Source organism: Tenrec ecaudatus, chromosome 14 (assembly GCF_050624435.1).
Source record: "Tenrec ecaudatus isolate mTenEca1 chromosome 14, mTenEca1.hap1, whole genome shotgun sequence".
In the NCBI taxonomy this organism is placed as follows: domain Eukaryota; kingdom Metazoa; phylum Chordata; class Mammalia; order Afrosoricida; family Tenrecidae; genus Tenrec; species Tenrec ecaudatus.
The window spans coordinates 121,983,177-122,000,141 of record NC_134543.1 but is presented as its reverse complement, the minus strand read 5'-3'; positions in this window follow the sequence as shown (position 1 = coordinate 122,000,141).

Here is a 16,965-nt window from a genome sequence, read left to right as displayed (position 1 = left end):
TAATTTTTCAAATAAGGAAATTGAAGCTCAAAGAGTAAAAGAAATCTGTCTCCGGTTACTCAACCAATAAGAGGAAAGTATTAAAGTGATCGTTTATCCTTCTAGGGTAAAGCTCATACTCACTGCGATCTAGTCAAGTCTAAGACAGGGCACAAATATGCTTCACACAGTGGATGTACGTATGGATTGTGATAAGAGCTGTATGATCCCCCAATAAAATGATTTTTAATAAAAGAAAAAGATCAACGAAATCAGGAATGATGAGAGAGTTCGGATTTCTTCGGATGCTGATATAAAAAAATAAAGGCCTTGAGAATAAAAAAAAAAAAAGAAAAGCCCTTAAAATGATGATGGCAACATATTATAAATGTGCTTGACACGATGGATGAATGTATGGATTGGGATAAGAGATGTAAGAGCCTCCATTAAAAGTACTTAATAAAATTTTTTCTCTCTTTTTTTTTTTTTTACATTTTATTAGGGGCTCATACAGCTCTTATCACAATCCTTACATATACATACATCAATTGTATAAAGCACATCCGTACATTCTTTGCCCTAATCATTTTCAAAGCATTTGCTCTACACTTAAGCCCTTTGCATCAGGTCCTCTTTTTTTTCCCCCTCCCTCCCCTCCCCCTCCCTCATGATCCCTTGATAATTTATATATTGTTATTTTGTCATATCTTGCCCCATCCGGAGTCTCCCTTCCCCCAATAAAAATTTTTTTAAAAGACAGAGTAGAACCATGGCTGTGAGTTTCCAAGGCTTTAAAACTTTAAGGGAGTAGAAAACCTTGCCCTTCTCCCTCAAGAGGCTAAAGGTTTTGAACTGCTGACCTCACGGTTAGCAGGCCAATGCACAACACACTATGCCACCCGGGCTCCATTTTACTTTGGTGACAGCAGTTGTAATTTGGAATTACTCTTGTTAACCATTTGGCTCACATGTGGGCATGCTGGAAACGGTACACCTTCCTGAATCTTAACACCTGTCTTGGTGTGGAAGTAAGCAACAGCGGGTTTCCTTCTTCCCAGCTTCCTATGGGAGGCCAGTGCCTTCCCCACCCAGTGTCCCCAGGAACATATCAGGTGATTAACTGCAATCGAAACATGATTGTCACACACAAGCGACACACAAGTAAAACTTTCTAGGAACGAGAGTTTTCTTTCATAGTCTGGAGAATTGCCCGTGTTTTTCACACCTTGGTTTAAAAAGGAAAACAAACAAGACCAAGTGGAACATAAATGATTTTTTAAAAGATTTTAACGGTTAAAGAGCTTGAAATAGAATGATTTTCATAGCTAGGAATGCTAAGTACATTGAAGCTTTCCTCTGGGATTGTTTTCTTGATGGAGGACTTGATAGCTCATAATTAGAAACTCTTTACTTCATTCATTCATTCATTCATTCATTCATTCATTCATTCTAACAGTGCTTAGTGACTGCCTTCTGGGGCTCGCTGGGGACGGCCGGCGGCTCAGACACACACTCTCTAGAAACAGGCTTCGGGGGCCAGAACGGGAAGGTGGTAGGAAGCAGAGTCCTGCTGCCATATGTTACCTTAAAGCTTGAACGTGGTGAAGCTGACCTTGTTCTTCAAGACACCTTGATGCGGCTAGAGTGACCCCAGAGAGCACGTGCTGGAAAGAACTTTGACGGAGGGGGCGTTGTCCTTACACGTTCCTCTCCCCTGACAAGGTCCTTAGTGCCCTTGCCCAAGAACATTGCAAACAGCCGGAAAATCATCCAAAGCGGTGTGCCTGTGTGGAAAACACGTGGAGGATGCCTGTTGGCCGGTGCTGCTTTACAGCCCTGGTTTTCATTTAGCCCTGTTGTCAGGCTCCATCTGAGAATGCATGTGTTTTTAAAATGCCCCGTCCAGGAAGTTGATATAAATGTAAGCTGAGAAACATATGAAATCATAATTATTGATTCTGTGGGTTTTTCTTCTAGGTTCTGCTTTGTCATCAAATCCACACAGCTAACATCTCACGCTCCCTCTCCCCTCCCTCCCAGTAACTTGCTTTGTCAGTGAATCATCGTCTTTTGCATCTGTTAAAAGCCAATAATCTTCAATAATGCCACCTTATCATATCTGAGCATCAGAATTTTGTAAGACAATCATAGGCCTACGTCTTGGGCGAAGTCGCCATTGCGCGGTGTGCGTCACTCCTCCTCCAGGCTAGGGCAGCGTTTGATTATGTTTGTTAACTTTGGTTACAAACAGAAAGGAAGTGGTGATGTGATATTTTTGTATTGATATTTTTCTCATTGGCTCGTGGTCTTAAGGGACACAGCAGCTCTTTGTAAGGAAGCATTTTAGGCAGCCAGGACTAATAAACTAATATGTTTATTAGTTCAAGTAAATATCATTTTTTGGCAAGGAGGGGGATTATCTAAACTATCTTTTTTCCAGAGAGTACAAATTCTGTTATTGAAGAATCATTTTTAAATCTTCCAGTAATATTTTTGAAATGGGTAGAGAAATCAATGGTTTTTATGAAGGCATATCACTTTTGTATAGTATACATATGAACCCCTAATAAAAGAAAAACAAAAAATATATACATATAGTATACACAGCCTTCAATCATGAGCATTGTGCCAAGGTTTTTTTGGAATGCTGAGCAAATAACCTGAGAAGACGGATGATAGGAAGAAGAAAAAGGTGTCCAAGCTGGAGGAAGGCTCATTAACAACCCATCGTATGTAATTGCCCCAAACCTGAAATCTTGCTGAAGGTGCAGAGAACTGGAAGCACTGCCTGATGAAGCCCAAGGCCTGCCTCCTTCAGTACGGAGCACAACTTCACGTAAAGAAAATCAAAATCCTCACAACGGCACCAAGAAACAACATTGTGATTAATGGAAAAGAGTGACATTGTGAACTTTTTTTTCTTTTGAATGTGGATCCACACCGAAGGTTCATGGAAGCAGCAATCAAGAAACCCAAGCGCGCACGGAGAGCATTGCATTGGGCATTCTGCTGTGCAAGCCCTCGTTACAGTGTGGAAAAGCAAAAATACCGCTGTGAAGACTAAGCTGTGCCTGTCCCTAGCCTCGGTGTTTCCTGTCGCCTCTCATGCATGTGCACGTTGGACACGAAGTGAGGAAGACTGGAGAGGAATTGATACACTGGAATGATGGTGTTGGCTGAGAAGATTGGAAGTATCGTGGACTACCAGAACAAACAAATATTGCTGGGGGAAAGTACAATCAGAATGCTTGTCTCATGGGCTTCAGACATGTTATCAGGACAGGCTAGTCTCTGGGAAAAGTACAGCATCATCAAAAGAAGAAACCCATAAACCCCTCAGGAACAGTAATGGGAGTAGCAATCCCATGAGGGTAGGGGGAGGGAAGGGGGGGCAGGGAGTAAAGGGGAATTGATAGCAATGATGGGTGTGTAACCCCCTCCCCCTTGAAGGGGATGAATCCCAGAAGTGTAGGTGAAGGGATACAGCGGTCAGTATAAGATATGAATCATAATAATCATAAATAATTTATTAAGGGTTTATCAGGCTGGTAGGGTGATGGAGGGAGGGTAAAAGGAGGAGGAGCTGATATCAAAGGGCTCAAGTAGAAAGATAATATTTTCAAAATGATGATGGAAACATGGGTACAAGTTCGCTTGGCATCATTGATTTATGGATTGTTAAAATATCCTGTAAGATACCATAATAAAATGATTTCATATTTTTTAAAAGAAGAAGATGAAGAAACCCATGCAGGGAATGGACTGGCCCAGTGGCTGAAACAATGGACGGAGCATACCAACAATTGTGAGAATGGTGCCAGGCCACGGTGATTTATTTCATTGGACACGGGGTCACTTGGAGTCAGGGCTGACGTAACAGAACCTAAAACAATGCTCACGGTATGTAGCATGTGTAACCTTCGATACTGAACCTGACGCACGGGTGGCAGAATGACCAAGGGACTGTGTAAAGTTCTCACGTTTGAATGCTGGGAGTACAAGCACTGAACACTTGGGGCGCTGCCAGGGTCCGAATTGCTAAATGAACTCATGGTTCATACTGTTTACCAGTGTGTTCTGTCTTGCTCCTGTAATTGTGGTTCGAAGCCTTGATGGTACAATGGTCAAATGGGGCGGTGTGTTGAACCCACCTGGCAGTCGGCTCTGATACAGATTACCGCGTAGGAAGCCCCATGGGAAGTGTTACGTTGTCAGACAGAGTCACCATGTATCAGAATTGGCATGGCAGCGCCCTGGTTACTAGGTCATTCAACCCGATGACTATTGCTTATCAACTAAGTGCCAGACACTGGTAGTTTTCACATATATTGTTGGACTTTTTAGGTCCTCGAAAGTCTTGAGAGGTAGACATTTTCCCCCTCTAATTTTTTAGATGAGGCACTTGCCTCCAGTCATACAGCCACTAGGTTAGAACTTGGGTGAGAAACTTGATTTTCTAACTTCAAGTCCAACACTCTTTCTGCCATATCTCCCGCTTTCAAAAAGGTACTCGTTCACTTAATAAATCTTTATCAAATACCTTGAATGTGCCAGGAACCACGAGAACCCCTAATAGTACACGAGAAAGGCAGAGGTGCATTAGACCACGTGGGATGCTGACAGCAGTCCAAGGTAGCATGATGTAGAGAAGGGGTTTGTTTAAGACATATGACAACACAGACAGACAGACAGACATGTCACACTCAAACCCACTGCCATCGAATCTATGTCCACCCACAGCGACTTGATAGGACGCAGTAGACCTGCCCTGGTGAGTTTCTGAATCTATGGAGGAAATAGCCTCATCTCTCTCCCATGGAGCGTCTGGAGATTGTGAACAGCCAACCCCACGTCACCTCCATAGCACCAACGCTCCAGAGAGATCAACACAGAAACTCAGTGCACTCAAGTGTGTTCCACGAGGCTTTCCAGTCCCATAAAGAGTCACAATATTGAAACCCACGCGGGCAATCTAACCTGACCTATAGAGTGGCTATGAGATAGGTAAGTAGGTAGATAGATGATAGATAGATAGATAGATAGATAGATAGATAGATAGATAGATAGATAGATCGATAGATAGATAGTCCTGAGAGGATCAAGTGCTAACCAGAATGAAGAACAACTGAATTATTGCTGATGGGAATGGTAAGCAGTGCAGCCACGTTGGAAAATCACTTGGCTTTTTTAAAGGAAAGTTAAGCTAGAAAGGCCTTTACAATCTAGCTGTCCCATTCCTAAGTATTACCCAGAGAAAATGAAAACTCTGGTTCACACAAAACCTCTCTGTGTGTGTGTGTGTGGTCGTAGCAGCTTTATTTGCCATCCTCAATGAATAAAATAACCCAAGTGTCAAAAAATTGGGGCATGGGTAAACAAACGGTGGAATGCTTTATTACTCAAAGGTTAAAAACATGAAAACACATCTGAATCTCAAGTGCATTATATTAAGTGGAGTAAACTGGAATTAAAAGACGATATACTCTGTGATCACATCTACCTCAGTTTTTTTTAAGGGGAAACTATAAGGAGACAATCCTCCAGGGGCAGCGGGAGTTTGGGTGGGGCTGGGGCATAGTTGACGATGGAGAAGCACACAGTGACTTAGGGTGGATGGAGCTGTTGCACACGTTCCGTGTATTGATGATTGCCCCACCAAGTGCCTGAGTCAAAACTTGGGAGGCCTGTACACCAGGAAGAGTGAATGTTACTCCATGTAAATGATTTCAGTTTATTAAATGAAAAGAAAACCAAACCTCGGCCATCTGAAGGATGAATTGAATTCCATTCTTCCACTTGGTTACAGCCCCAGCAGCAAATGCCATTCAAGCAGAGAGCGCCCCAGGCGTTTGACTGCAGGCCACTCAGTGGCAGTGGGTTTGCTGTTGTTTGTTTGAGAGTCTATAAATACTGATTGGGTGCAATCAACACTAAGGAGTAGTTTCTGTTACACTACAAATTGAACTGGGTTGGGCCTGAACGGAATGAACATGCTGTCTTTTCTCTTACTGCTTGGTTAGGACAGGGAAACCGTTTCTAACTGTTTGTGAGCAAATGTAGAAATCTGCAAGAAATCCTGTAAGTCTAACATAAGTGTTATTTATCAGAGGGGGGGGGGTTGCTTGGTTTTATTCACTCAGTTAAGTGACAGTTTGGCCTCGGGAGAATAGAGAAAACCAGACCGCCGACACAGCGACAGGGCTATATCGTTCCCGTTGCTGGTGTGCAGTGACCTGGCGGCACAGCGGCTGAGCAGTTCGAAACCACCCACCGATCTGCAGGAGAACAAGATGTGGCTTTGAACTCCTGTAAAGACTTATAGTTTCAGAAACCCATAGGGGCAGTTCTATACTGCCCTAGAGGGTTTCTATGAGTTGGGACTGACTCGATGGCAGTGATTTTGGTTGGGTTTATAGCTGAGTATTTCAGGGTCTGCAGCACGTTGGACCTGGATGGCTTACATACGCTCTTCGTTGGAAGCAGGGAGACCTAGCACATGGTTTCTCTGAGCCTTTTCTGTACCTTATGTTTCCATTTTTCACTCTTCCTTGTTTTTGCCTTCTCCACGTTAAAAAACAGTTACCTGTCAAGAATTCGTGGTGACTCATGTCAGTGTAGAACTATGCTTTTGGAAAACTGAGTTTTCCAGGGCTGAATTTCCCCCCCAAATATTTGATTGCTAGGGCTTTCTTCTCAGGTACCTGTGGACCTGACCCTCCAGCCTCCCTTCTGGTTTGCAAGATGCAAGAATTCCTTTGTCAGACTGCCTCTGCTAGATTCCAGGGAACAACGTTGTTGTACATCAAGTCACTATGGTGTTCCAGTTTATGAAAGTCATGGTACAGCATGTGCTTGACCTTTGGAATAATGGAAAAGTTCATCTTGCTGAGACTATTATTCTTCTCAAGGCATATTACAGCAAATTCAATAAGACATATCAGTAATTTCTCAATAATGTGTGCCATAGCTTACACAAATACATCACTCTTTCACACTTGTATTATGACATTCTGAAAATTGCTTTATCTATATTTGACTCAAGATGCATTGTCAAAATAGCTCCAGGCTATGTACTGTCTATCTGCATAAATAGCAAGGCCAACTATCGCTATAGTCACTTAATAAATGTGAAAAAATAATTTATTCAAACTGCACTGAAAACTAAGTGGTTCTATTTAAGATTATTATGCTATCAAAGTCATTTGCTGGGTGATTAAAGTAAGTGAATCAAATGCTATATTATTTGACATACAAGGGTAAGTTGAGCAAAGAATTGCTACAAAATCTTAGAAACATTTATGAAACAAAATGCCAACATGGGAAACGCTTGTTCCTTCACATATGCCTCCTCTAGGCCTGTCCATTTCGGAGGGCAGTGTTTCCGACTCTCAGCTCTTCCCAGGAGGAGTTCTGCACCCTTTGATCTAGATCGTTACAAAACGGCAGGTGTGGCTTCCCCAAGGGACTGCAGTCATGGGCAAGAGTGGGGCTTACAGGTGGATGGGGTCAGGCTTCCCAACAAATTTCCACCAGGACCACAGACTTTGCTGCCTTTGAAGGATGAGCGGGCGCAGGGTTGGGATAGGGGTGTGAAAGGGATTCCTTGGTGTAGCAGACTCCCTGGAAGCCACTGTTTTGATTACACCTCTTTCTGGAAAGTACCCTAAGATGAAGCCAAGTGTAGTCCCGAGATGACTCGTCTGCAACCATTTACTGATTGCAGAGACACGTGTAACATGTCACATGTTTAACCTGTTTAACAGAACATGTTTTGTTTGGACTAAACCTGTCTGTGTGGGACCGGAATCGTAGTAGCAATTCTTTTCTTATTTCTTTTCATATATTGCAAAAACAAATATTATTTATGAAAAGGAAAGCGCTGAGCTGTGGCCCGATGGGGAAGCGGCGGTCACCGGGAGCAGGGGAGTGCTGGTGTTTGGACTTTTGGGTTCCTTGCCTTCTGATCTGGCCTTCCACTATCAACACTTCGAGATACTTCATTATTCCAAACCGCAGAAGAACTCCCTTCCAGGGTTAACTTAAAGTGTAGCAAGTGGTTTCTTAAATGTACACATGCAACATTGTTTTCAAATAGGATAATTACCACCATCTACAGTATGTTTCTTCATTAGTAAGTAATTAAACAACTCACTAAATTGTGCAGTAACTCATAATGACACATGCTAACCGTGCTCAATTACAGGAGCTAGTGATAAAGGAATTTTCCTGAACACATGCCCAAATTTTATTAGGGCAGTAATTTCCGATTACCGACAAAGTCAGTTGGCTGCTTTCAACATAGTGAGTAGTGCAAAATTCAAGGAGGATTTAAGGACATCTTTGAGAGGGGTACCCTATTGGTTTGAGGCTGCAAGTCCTACGATCAACATCCCTAGATGTGAACGTCAGTGCCATCCTAGTGGACACCTGGAATAATGTATCCCTGCCTCCATTTCCTCACCAGCAAAATGGGCACCATAAAAGTCCGGAGTGTGCAGGCATGAGTCAGCTGTTTAAAAGACCATAAAAAAAGAGTGAGCACATCCAGTAAGCCCCCAGGAAATGTTAGCCAGTAAGTGAGCTCGTAGCTGCAGCAGCAAAGAGAGTCTATAAATATTGTAAAGCCCTTTCCGTTTCAGAACATTACCTTTGGGGGCACACATTTTAACTGGGCACTGAAAATCCCAAGGGCCACGTGGAGCCTCTGAATGGCGGGCCTCATGAAGCTCACCGCGATCTTACAACATGTAAACGTGGTTTTGAGGTCAAGGGGAGGGGGGGTGATTATTTCTTGATCTGGGTCTGATATATTTAGAAGAATCTAACATATTTATTAAAAGAAGAAATATATATCCAAGTCTATTCTTATTTCACTGCTCACAACACACTTCTCCAGTGCTGGACTGGCCATAAATAATAGATGTACTTCTGGGAGCAGAGAACGGACTTCTGATGAGACACTGTCAATCTGATGGTCCCGTCCTATAAGCTGAAGCTAAAGTAGGAGCAGTAAAAGCCACTATTGACATGTGGCACCAACTGCCTGAACTGTCAATAGTTATAAAATGAGGATTTCATAATGCAGAATAATTGATTACTTCGCTTGACTGAACAGAAACATATTTTCTCCATGAAAGCGAAGGGATGCCAGCGTTGGCTTCCAGACCTCTAGTAGCAGGGAGACTTGGGAGTCTGGGATTTCCCCAAGAAGCCCTTGTTCCCCTGGGGCCCTGGATCAGGCACGACAAAAAATAGAAACAAGGAGAGCCATCTGTAACTGCTTATCTTTCCTTCAGGATTTGAAACTATAATTTTAAGATAGTGCCTTTTAAAGCACTAACAACGAAACGTGGCTTATATGCGAAGCTCTTATATTAATAGAACTGTCTCGGATCATCTCCAGCACGGAAACGGACAAGAGACAAACGCGAATAACATTCCGTCTGTCTTGTTCATCCAAAAATGCCCCACGGAGCTTTCTCACTCCGATGAAATAACTCCCCTTTCTAGTTTTATTCTTCCTCGCTGTGATGGGGACCTCTTTTGCTCTCTGAGTTTTATTAAGTGTAATTGAACTTGATGACTGCCACACCAACGATTAATCCTTACAAGAAGACTATGAAATAGGCCTACTGCGAAAGGGATTTATTTTCTGAAGCAGAAGATCCCTCTTCTGCCCTCACTTTTGTTTAAAATTTCAAAAGCTACATTCCTGCCTGTCCAGTTTGCACAGCTCCAGAAGACTAGGCACCCTGGGGGAGATGCAGAAAAAATAGCAGTGACCCCCTGTTGAGCTCTGTACATCTGCTACTGTAAACCTGGATTTCCAGTTGGCCCTTGACAGAGAGATGCATATATATATTTGAGAAATATGCATTTATATATATATCATTTTATTGGGGACTTTTGCAGCTCTTATCACAATCCATACACACACCAATTGTATGAAGTACATTTGTACATATGTTGCCATCATCATTTTCAAAACATATTCTTTCTACTTGAGTCCTTGATATCAGCTGATGTTTTTCCTCCCTCCCTCGTGAACCCTTGATAATCTCTCAATTTTTTTTTCATGTTTTACACCACTGCTCTTTCCCTTTACCCACTTTTCTGTTGTCTGATCCTCTGGGAGAGAGTTATATGTTGATCATTGTGATTGGTTCTCCCTTTCTCCCTCCACTTTCCCCTTTCCCTTCTGGTATCACTACTCTCGTCATTGGTCCTGAGGGGTTTATCTGTCCTGGGTTCTCTGTGTTTCAAGCTCTTATCTGTACCACCAGTGTACATCCTCTGGTCTAGCGGAATTTGTATGGTAGAACTGGGATCATGATAGTGGCCGGGACGGGGGGGGGGGGATTAAAGAACTAGAGGAAAGTTGTATGTTTCATCGGTGCTATTCTGCACCCTGACTGGCTCATCTCTTCCTTTGACCCTTCTGTAAGGGGATGTCCAATTTTCTACAGATTGGCTTTGGGTCTCCACGCTTCCCCTCATTCTCATTGATAAGATTTTGTGTTCTGGGTCTCAGATGCCTGATACCTGATCCTATAGACACCACGTGATCACACAGGCTGGTGTGCTTCTTCCATGTGGGCTTCATTGTTTCTGAGCTAGATGGCTCTTGTTTATCCTCAAGCCTTTAAGACCCCAGACGCTGTATCTTTTGATAGCTGGGCACCATCGACTTTCTTCATCACATTTGCTTAGGCACCCATTTTGTCTTCAGCAATTGTGTCAGGAAGGCGAGAATCACAGAATGGTGGATTAATAGAATTACATGCTGTTGCATTGAGGGAGTACTTGAGTCGAGGCCCGTTGTCCAGAGGGATGCATTTTTTGGTCTCGTGTGTGTGTGTGTGTGTGTGTGTGTGTGTGTGTGTGTGCGTGTGCCCTATCCTCCTCCTAAAATGCCCTTCATTCCCCTTTGCGTCCATTGTAATTTGATTTGTCCTTCAAAGTCGAGCTCAAACCCTCAGCCATGAAGTCTTTCTTCTCATGAAGCCGGCCAGAGGTTACCCCTGCACAAAGTCATTTCCCTTATTCTTGGCGTACACAGCTTGTTACACCCGGAAATCTTCAAGCGTGCCCCGAACTTCTGTTTTGCGTGATCAGGATTGTGTCTGGTTCCTTTGAGATGTCAGCTTCTTGAGAGAAAGAAAGACTGACACCCTGACCTTTGTCCTTCCCTCCTTTTGCCCTACCTCAAACTAATCCACACAGAAGACGGTTAGTCATTGTGGTGACAAGTAAATGAACTCTCTCCTCGAAGAACTTGCTCTAATAGGAAGTGTGTTAGTCTGGGAACTTTAGAGAAACAAATCCACAGAAACTCATGTAAAAGAGAGAGTTTTATGTAAAGGCTAAGTGCGCATCAAGAAAACATCCCAACCCAGTGCTGCCCAAGCCCACAAGTCCAACAGTAACCCATATGTCCTACACCAATCCACAAAGTCCTCCTCCATCTCACAAAACACACGAAATGATTCAGACTGCAGGAGGAAAGCCGAATCTGTGAACATGTAAGCATCTCAGCACTGACAGGGGTTTCCACATGGGTGGCTAAGGCAGTTGCACCCTGGTCCAACCACCAGAAAACAGGAGACCCGAGAACTCAAAAGGTGAGGCTCACCGAGTCATTTATCCCTCTGCTCTTCAATTAACCCCACATGTGTTTATCAGCCAGGTTGGCACAATAAACTGACTACCTCAGGAAATCAGGCACAGAAAGTTTACTAAACCATGAGGCCTCCTAAGTCAGTGATTCTCAACCTTCCTAATGCCATGACCCTTTAATACAGTTCCTCATGTTGTGGTGACCCCCCCAACCATAAAATTATTTTCGCTGCCACTTCATCAATGTAAGTTTGCTACTGCTGTGAATCGGACAACCGCTATGTAAGGGTCATTCAACCCCCCGCCCAAAGGGGCCGCGACCCACAGGTTGAGAACTGCTATACAAGGTGTTATTCTGATCTATCATGTTACCACCAGGACTTAAACCCACTGTCAGTCAGCCAATTCAAACTCAAAGCCTGACTGCTTAGCAGGTGCTGAGTCTATTTGATGCCAAATGTATATTCCAAATACCAGCTGTCTGTACACCAACACAGAGACTGCTGGTGGGGATGGCCCCTGCACATCTTACGGCCCTACTAAGATGTGGTCCCTCTGCCCTTTCTTTATGTTCTTTCATTGAGTCATCCCTGGGGCCCAAGAGGGATCTACTATTCTCTATTTCACAGGTGAGAAAACAAAGGTTTACTCAAGATCCCTCAGCTGGTGAGTGGGATGGAAGTTGGGTTAGAGCCAGCTTTGTGAAGTGCCACAATTTATGCTACCACACCACAAGCTACAATGAAACAAGGAGGCTCCTTGGGGGGGGGGGGACTAAGTAAACATGGTTTAGAAGAAAGAAGGGGAGGGAGGTGTTCCAGGAAAGTGAATGGAAATCATCCTGAAAACTGTTCTGAGATGTCAAAGGAGGTCTTTGGGGTCTGTCCCCACCCCTTAACTCTGCAGGCGAGGAATCCAATGGCCACAGAGTTTAAAAGACCTACCCAAGGATGTGCCGGCAGTTGGAGACTAGAACCCAGGTCTCTAGGTCCCAAGTTCATATCTATTCGTCCTATACCCGTCACTACGAATGGTTTCCTTAAAGACTTGTTCCACTGACAGTTGCAGGAGCCGAGCGAGGACAGCCCAGGAGAACAGTGAGGGATGGAGGGTTTCTGGCCACGGTGTGTATGGCTCTCTTCTCTGCCCTGGAACGTACGTGCGTAGTGAAGCACCTGCCACTACCTATCTGTGGCGATCGCTCACTCTGTATGCCTGTGAACTTTACTCTTTTCTTCATTGTGAAGGTTACAAAACATATGCCGTGTCTCTGAATTTCCTAATAGGTGTACAAGCTATGTGGTTCCAGAAATCCAAGTCCCTGTATCATTGTCTCTATCCAGCCTAATCTCTCACCTCCAACATCCCACTACATTAATGGCCACCTTTAATAATTCGCAGCCAACTATCAGCTGCGAGTAGCAAATCGCTGGGCAGACGTCTTTTTGGTAGCCACTGGACACTGCCCTCTTTGAGTGTCCACACTCAGAGCAAAGGCCAGCACATCAGTGAGCCTCTCTAGATCAGGGCTTCTGTCCGGATCTTATTCAATTCTTCAGTTTGTAACACCATGCCGGGTGCATCATAAGCATATATGTAGCATGTGGTTGAATATACAGAGCTATATCTCCAAAGTCACAGCCATCTGCTCAATTCTAACTCAACAGCGCTTCACAGGGTTGCAGAGACGGTAAATCTCCAATGGATTTACAGTCCAATGAAGCTCTATCTTTCTCCCATGGAACAGCTGGTGATTTGAATCACTCACCTTACAGTGAGCCCGGGGGTGGTGTGTGTTCCTCAAACATTTAAAGCTCCGTTATCTTTTTATTCCATTTTTTCATGAACTACGGGATCCCTGGTGGTGCCGTATGTTAAGCATGGGCTGCTAACCACAAGTTTAGCTGTTCAAACCCACCAGACAGTCTGAAAGATAAGACTATCTGCTCCCATAACGATTTTCAGTCTCTGAAAGCCTACTCGGTCTTGGGTCACTGAGTCAGAATCACTCAATGGCAGCGGTTGACTGGTCGGTCATATCTGGTCAAACATATCCTATCAGTAGCACTCTTGCCTTACTCTAGTAAGGGGACTTCAAAAAAATACTTTTTGTACCATGGAAAAAAATTATCCAGAGGTCAGGACTAATCCCAAATTTTTAACAAAACCCAAATCGGTGATTTCCCAGATCACCGAAGCTTTACTTTTCGTTTATGGGGAGGCTGCCCCATGGAAAACAACCATTTTGGGTAGGATCAGGCATTTTGTGGTAGGCCAAAAAGACCTCAAAGATGAACCAACAGAGGGAAGACTGTCAACCTCCACAAATGAAGAAAATGGCTGAAATCTAGGACCTCACGAAGAAGACCATGGCATTCCTCTAGATGCGGTAAGTGCTGAAGTTGGACCCCACGCGGCTCGGCAATTTAAACTGTAAGCGGTTTTCTTGACCTCAGCAATGTTTCTGCTCAACTGGTGCCCGCGGTGTCGTACAAAGATCAGTGAGCTCAAACGGCTGACCCGCCCCTCGTTCTGTCAAACACGATTGAAGCTTGTGAAGATCATTTTATGGGACAAATCATACCTTTGGGTCAGTCTTGGATTTATTTCCCAGAACAATCCAGACAGCACGGTACAATCAAAGTAGTGGTTTACAAGATCTGCTGAACCACTTAAAGTTAGGGCAGAGGGGTCAGCTCGTGCCATGGTGACTGCTTGGGGGACTTCTGAGGGGGTCATTTGGATCAGTTTTCTCAAAGGACACGGGACTAGTACGGGGACTTATCATAAAGACGTTTCAAGAAAACGGAAAGCTCCATTGGTGAGGAAAACACCAAGGAAATCCTACCAAGGTTTTATTTTTACCCCCATCTTGGTGATGCACATGCTCATTTTTTGTGAATTACAAGAGCTGCCCTACGAGAATCTCATTGGCAAATCAAATTCCTCCACCCTAAAGCCTCATCTTTTCCCCTTCAGAGTTGTTTTGTTCCCATACCCCAAGGAACATTTCAAGGGAACACAACCAGAGTCCTCCAAGGAGCCCAAGCCTGCTGCTTTGACCTGACGTGCACTGGAGGGTCAGAGAGACGGAAGCTACCGCTTCCCAAGTGCCTAGACCGCGATAGAGGCTATAAGGAGCAACAGTAGGTTCACATGTTGATTATTTTTGTTTATTAAAGGTTGATATGATTTCGTTGCAATGTTTTTAACCTACCTTCAAATACACTCAAAAGTTTGTTGGGAAACTCCATGCCTTTTTGATTCCACTTTTCCACGGTCTTTTTTTTTTTTTTTTTGAAGTCATACACACACACACACACACACCATTAAATCGACATCTTTCTATTTTGTTTTCAAATCACAAGTAAGATCAAGGAGCTATAGTAATCTGCTCATTTCTCTACTCTTGTCACACATAAATAAGGGCCCTTTGTCCCCTGTAAGGCGTACTAGTGGTGACGCGCGCAGCCTACCCTACCAGCAGCCACTCCACGGGAGGAAGATGTGGCCGTTGGAGTCCATGAAGGTTACAGCCTGGGGGACACTACGGGCCAGTTCCACTCAGTCAGCCGGGGTCAGGTCACTGCGAGTCAGAATCAATTTGTCATCAGTGGGTTTACCAGCTGTCTACCTTCTTTAGAGTCTAGATCTCACCAGTATTAATCCATTGACAAATGTCCCTGTATGAGACTGTGGCTCCATCCAGCATCAGAATTTTAAGCAAAACTAGGAACTATTGTACATAAGCCTATTCCTTTGGATGGCTTCCTAAGTAGTCCTGCCTGGAACATTCTCTGTCAGACCCCATTTGGTCTAAGAAAACCTAGGCCCCTGGCTCTATGACACCCCAAAGGGCCCACCTCCCAGAGAGCACAAGACTTTGGGGATGATGAATACGGATTCAAGGGAGTCAAGCTGTTAGGACCACATCAGCCTTTAAGTGAATTAACAAGCTGCCACGCACCGGAGAAAGAGAAGCCGGGCCAGGTGAGACAAACTGCAAAGCCCAAACCCTCCCTCCCAGAGTCATCAACAGACTTTGGTGTTTGGCCACCTGCCAACTTGAGATTCTCCTCAAAAACACCTTGTGTGCGTGTGTGCGCGCATGATTCAGAGTGCCCTGCCCTGAACTCAGAAACTGAGTGAAGGAAAACCAATCACAAAGGTAAATAGCATTTCTTCATTTTAACCCCCATCGTGGGGACATTGGCACCGATTTTGTGACCATCCTCCTGCCTCAGTCCCTGCGGAACTGCGCAGGCTTTTCTCGTGGCCATTTGGAACAATCTGGCATCAGAAGTGATTGCCTGTTTCCTTTCTAAGCGACAGATCCAGTGTGAAACTCGGCACACAGGAACACCACGTGGGGCTGTGGCCATCTCTAGGGGGCTCTGAGATGAATTGCATGTGTTCATAAGCGTTCTGTGTGTCTTCTCTTTCTGAGATTAGCCAACAAGGGGGAAAAAATTGAGTCAAGAATTAATACATAACAGACTCCCATTCACAGCACAGAATTTCCATCCTGGTTATTTATCTTCATTTCAGCAGTATTGTTTTTCTGGTTTTGATTTTTGGGCCATCCCCTTCCCCGCCTCAAGATACTTGGTAAAGCGACAGAGGAAAATAAAAAAGCAACAATCTTCCCAAACTCAATGCCATCCAGTTGGTGCCAACTCACAGCAACCATGTAAGACCAGGTAGAACTGCCCGCTGAGTTTCTGAGACTGTCGGTCCTTATGGGAGTAGAAAGCCCCATTTTTCTCCCAAGGATTCCCCGGTGGTTTCAAACTGCTGACCTTTCAGATAGCAACCCAACTCATAAGGAGTGTTTTCCTCTATACTGGTGAACCATAACCATTTGTTGACCTAAATTATTCCTCCATTAATATGCATTGGATAAAAAATTGCACTGAATTGTGCTTCATTTATAGCTCTCGTTCAAAAAGTATTGGAGGGAGATACGAATTATTTCATTCCTGATTGATTTGCTTGGGAATTCGTAATTCTGTTTTTAGTATTCTATTTCAAAAATGTAAGTGGCTCTTCTTGTTTTTATAAGCGGTCTCTCATTTTTCATTTTCAAAGTTTGATGAGGGCTTTGGGTTCACCTAAGGATCCTATAGATTCAAAGCTGAAGACATTCAATGGGCTCATGTGCTACAAATCACACCTAGCCACACAGGAAAGTTCAGATTCAGTATCTGAATTTCTGTTGCCCATTAGTTGTCATCTACAAGTGAGATACGTTTTCAAAGGTCAAGGTTAGCAGCACATTATTCTGAAAGTGTCTTCGTTGAATAAATGCGTAAATATTTCAAATAAGTATTCTAAGGGATATTTCTGTTGGCGGTGCACCGACAGGATAAA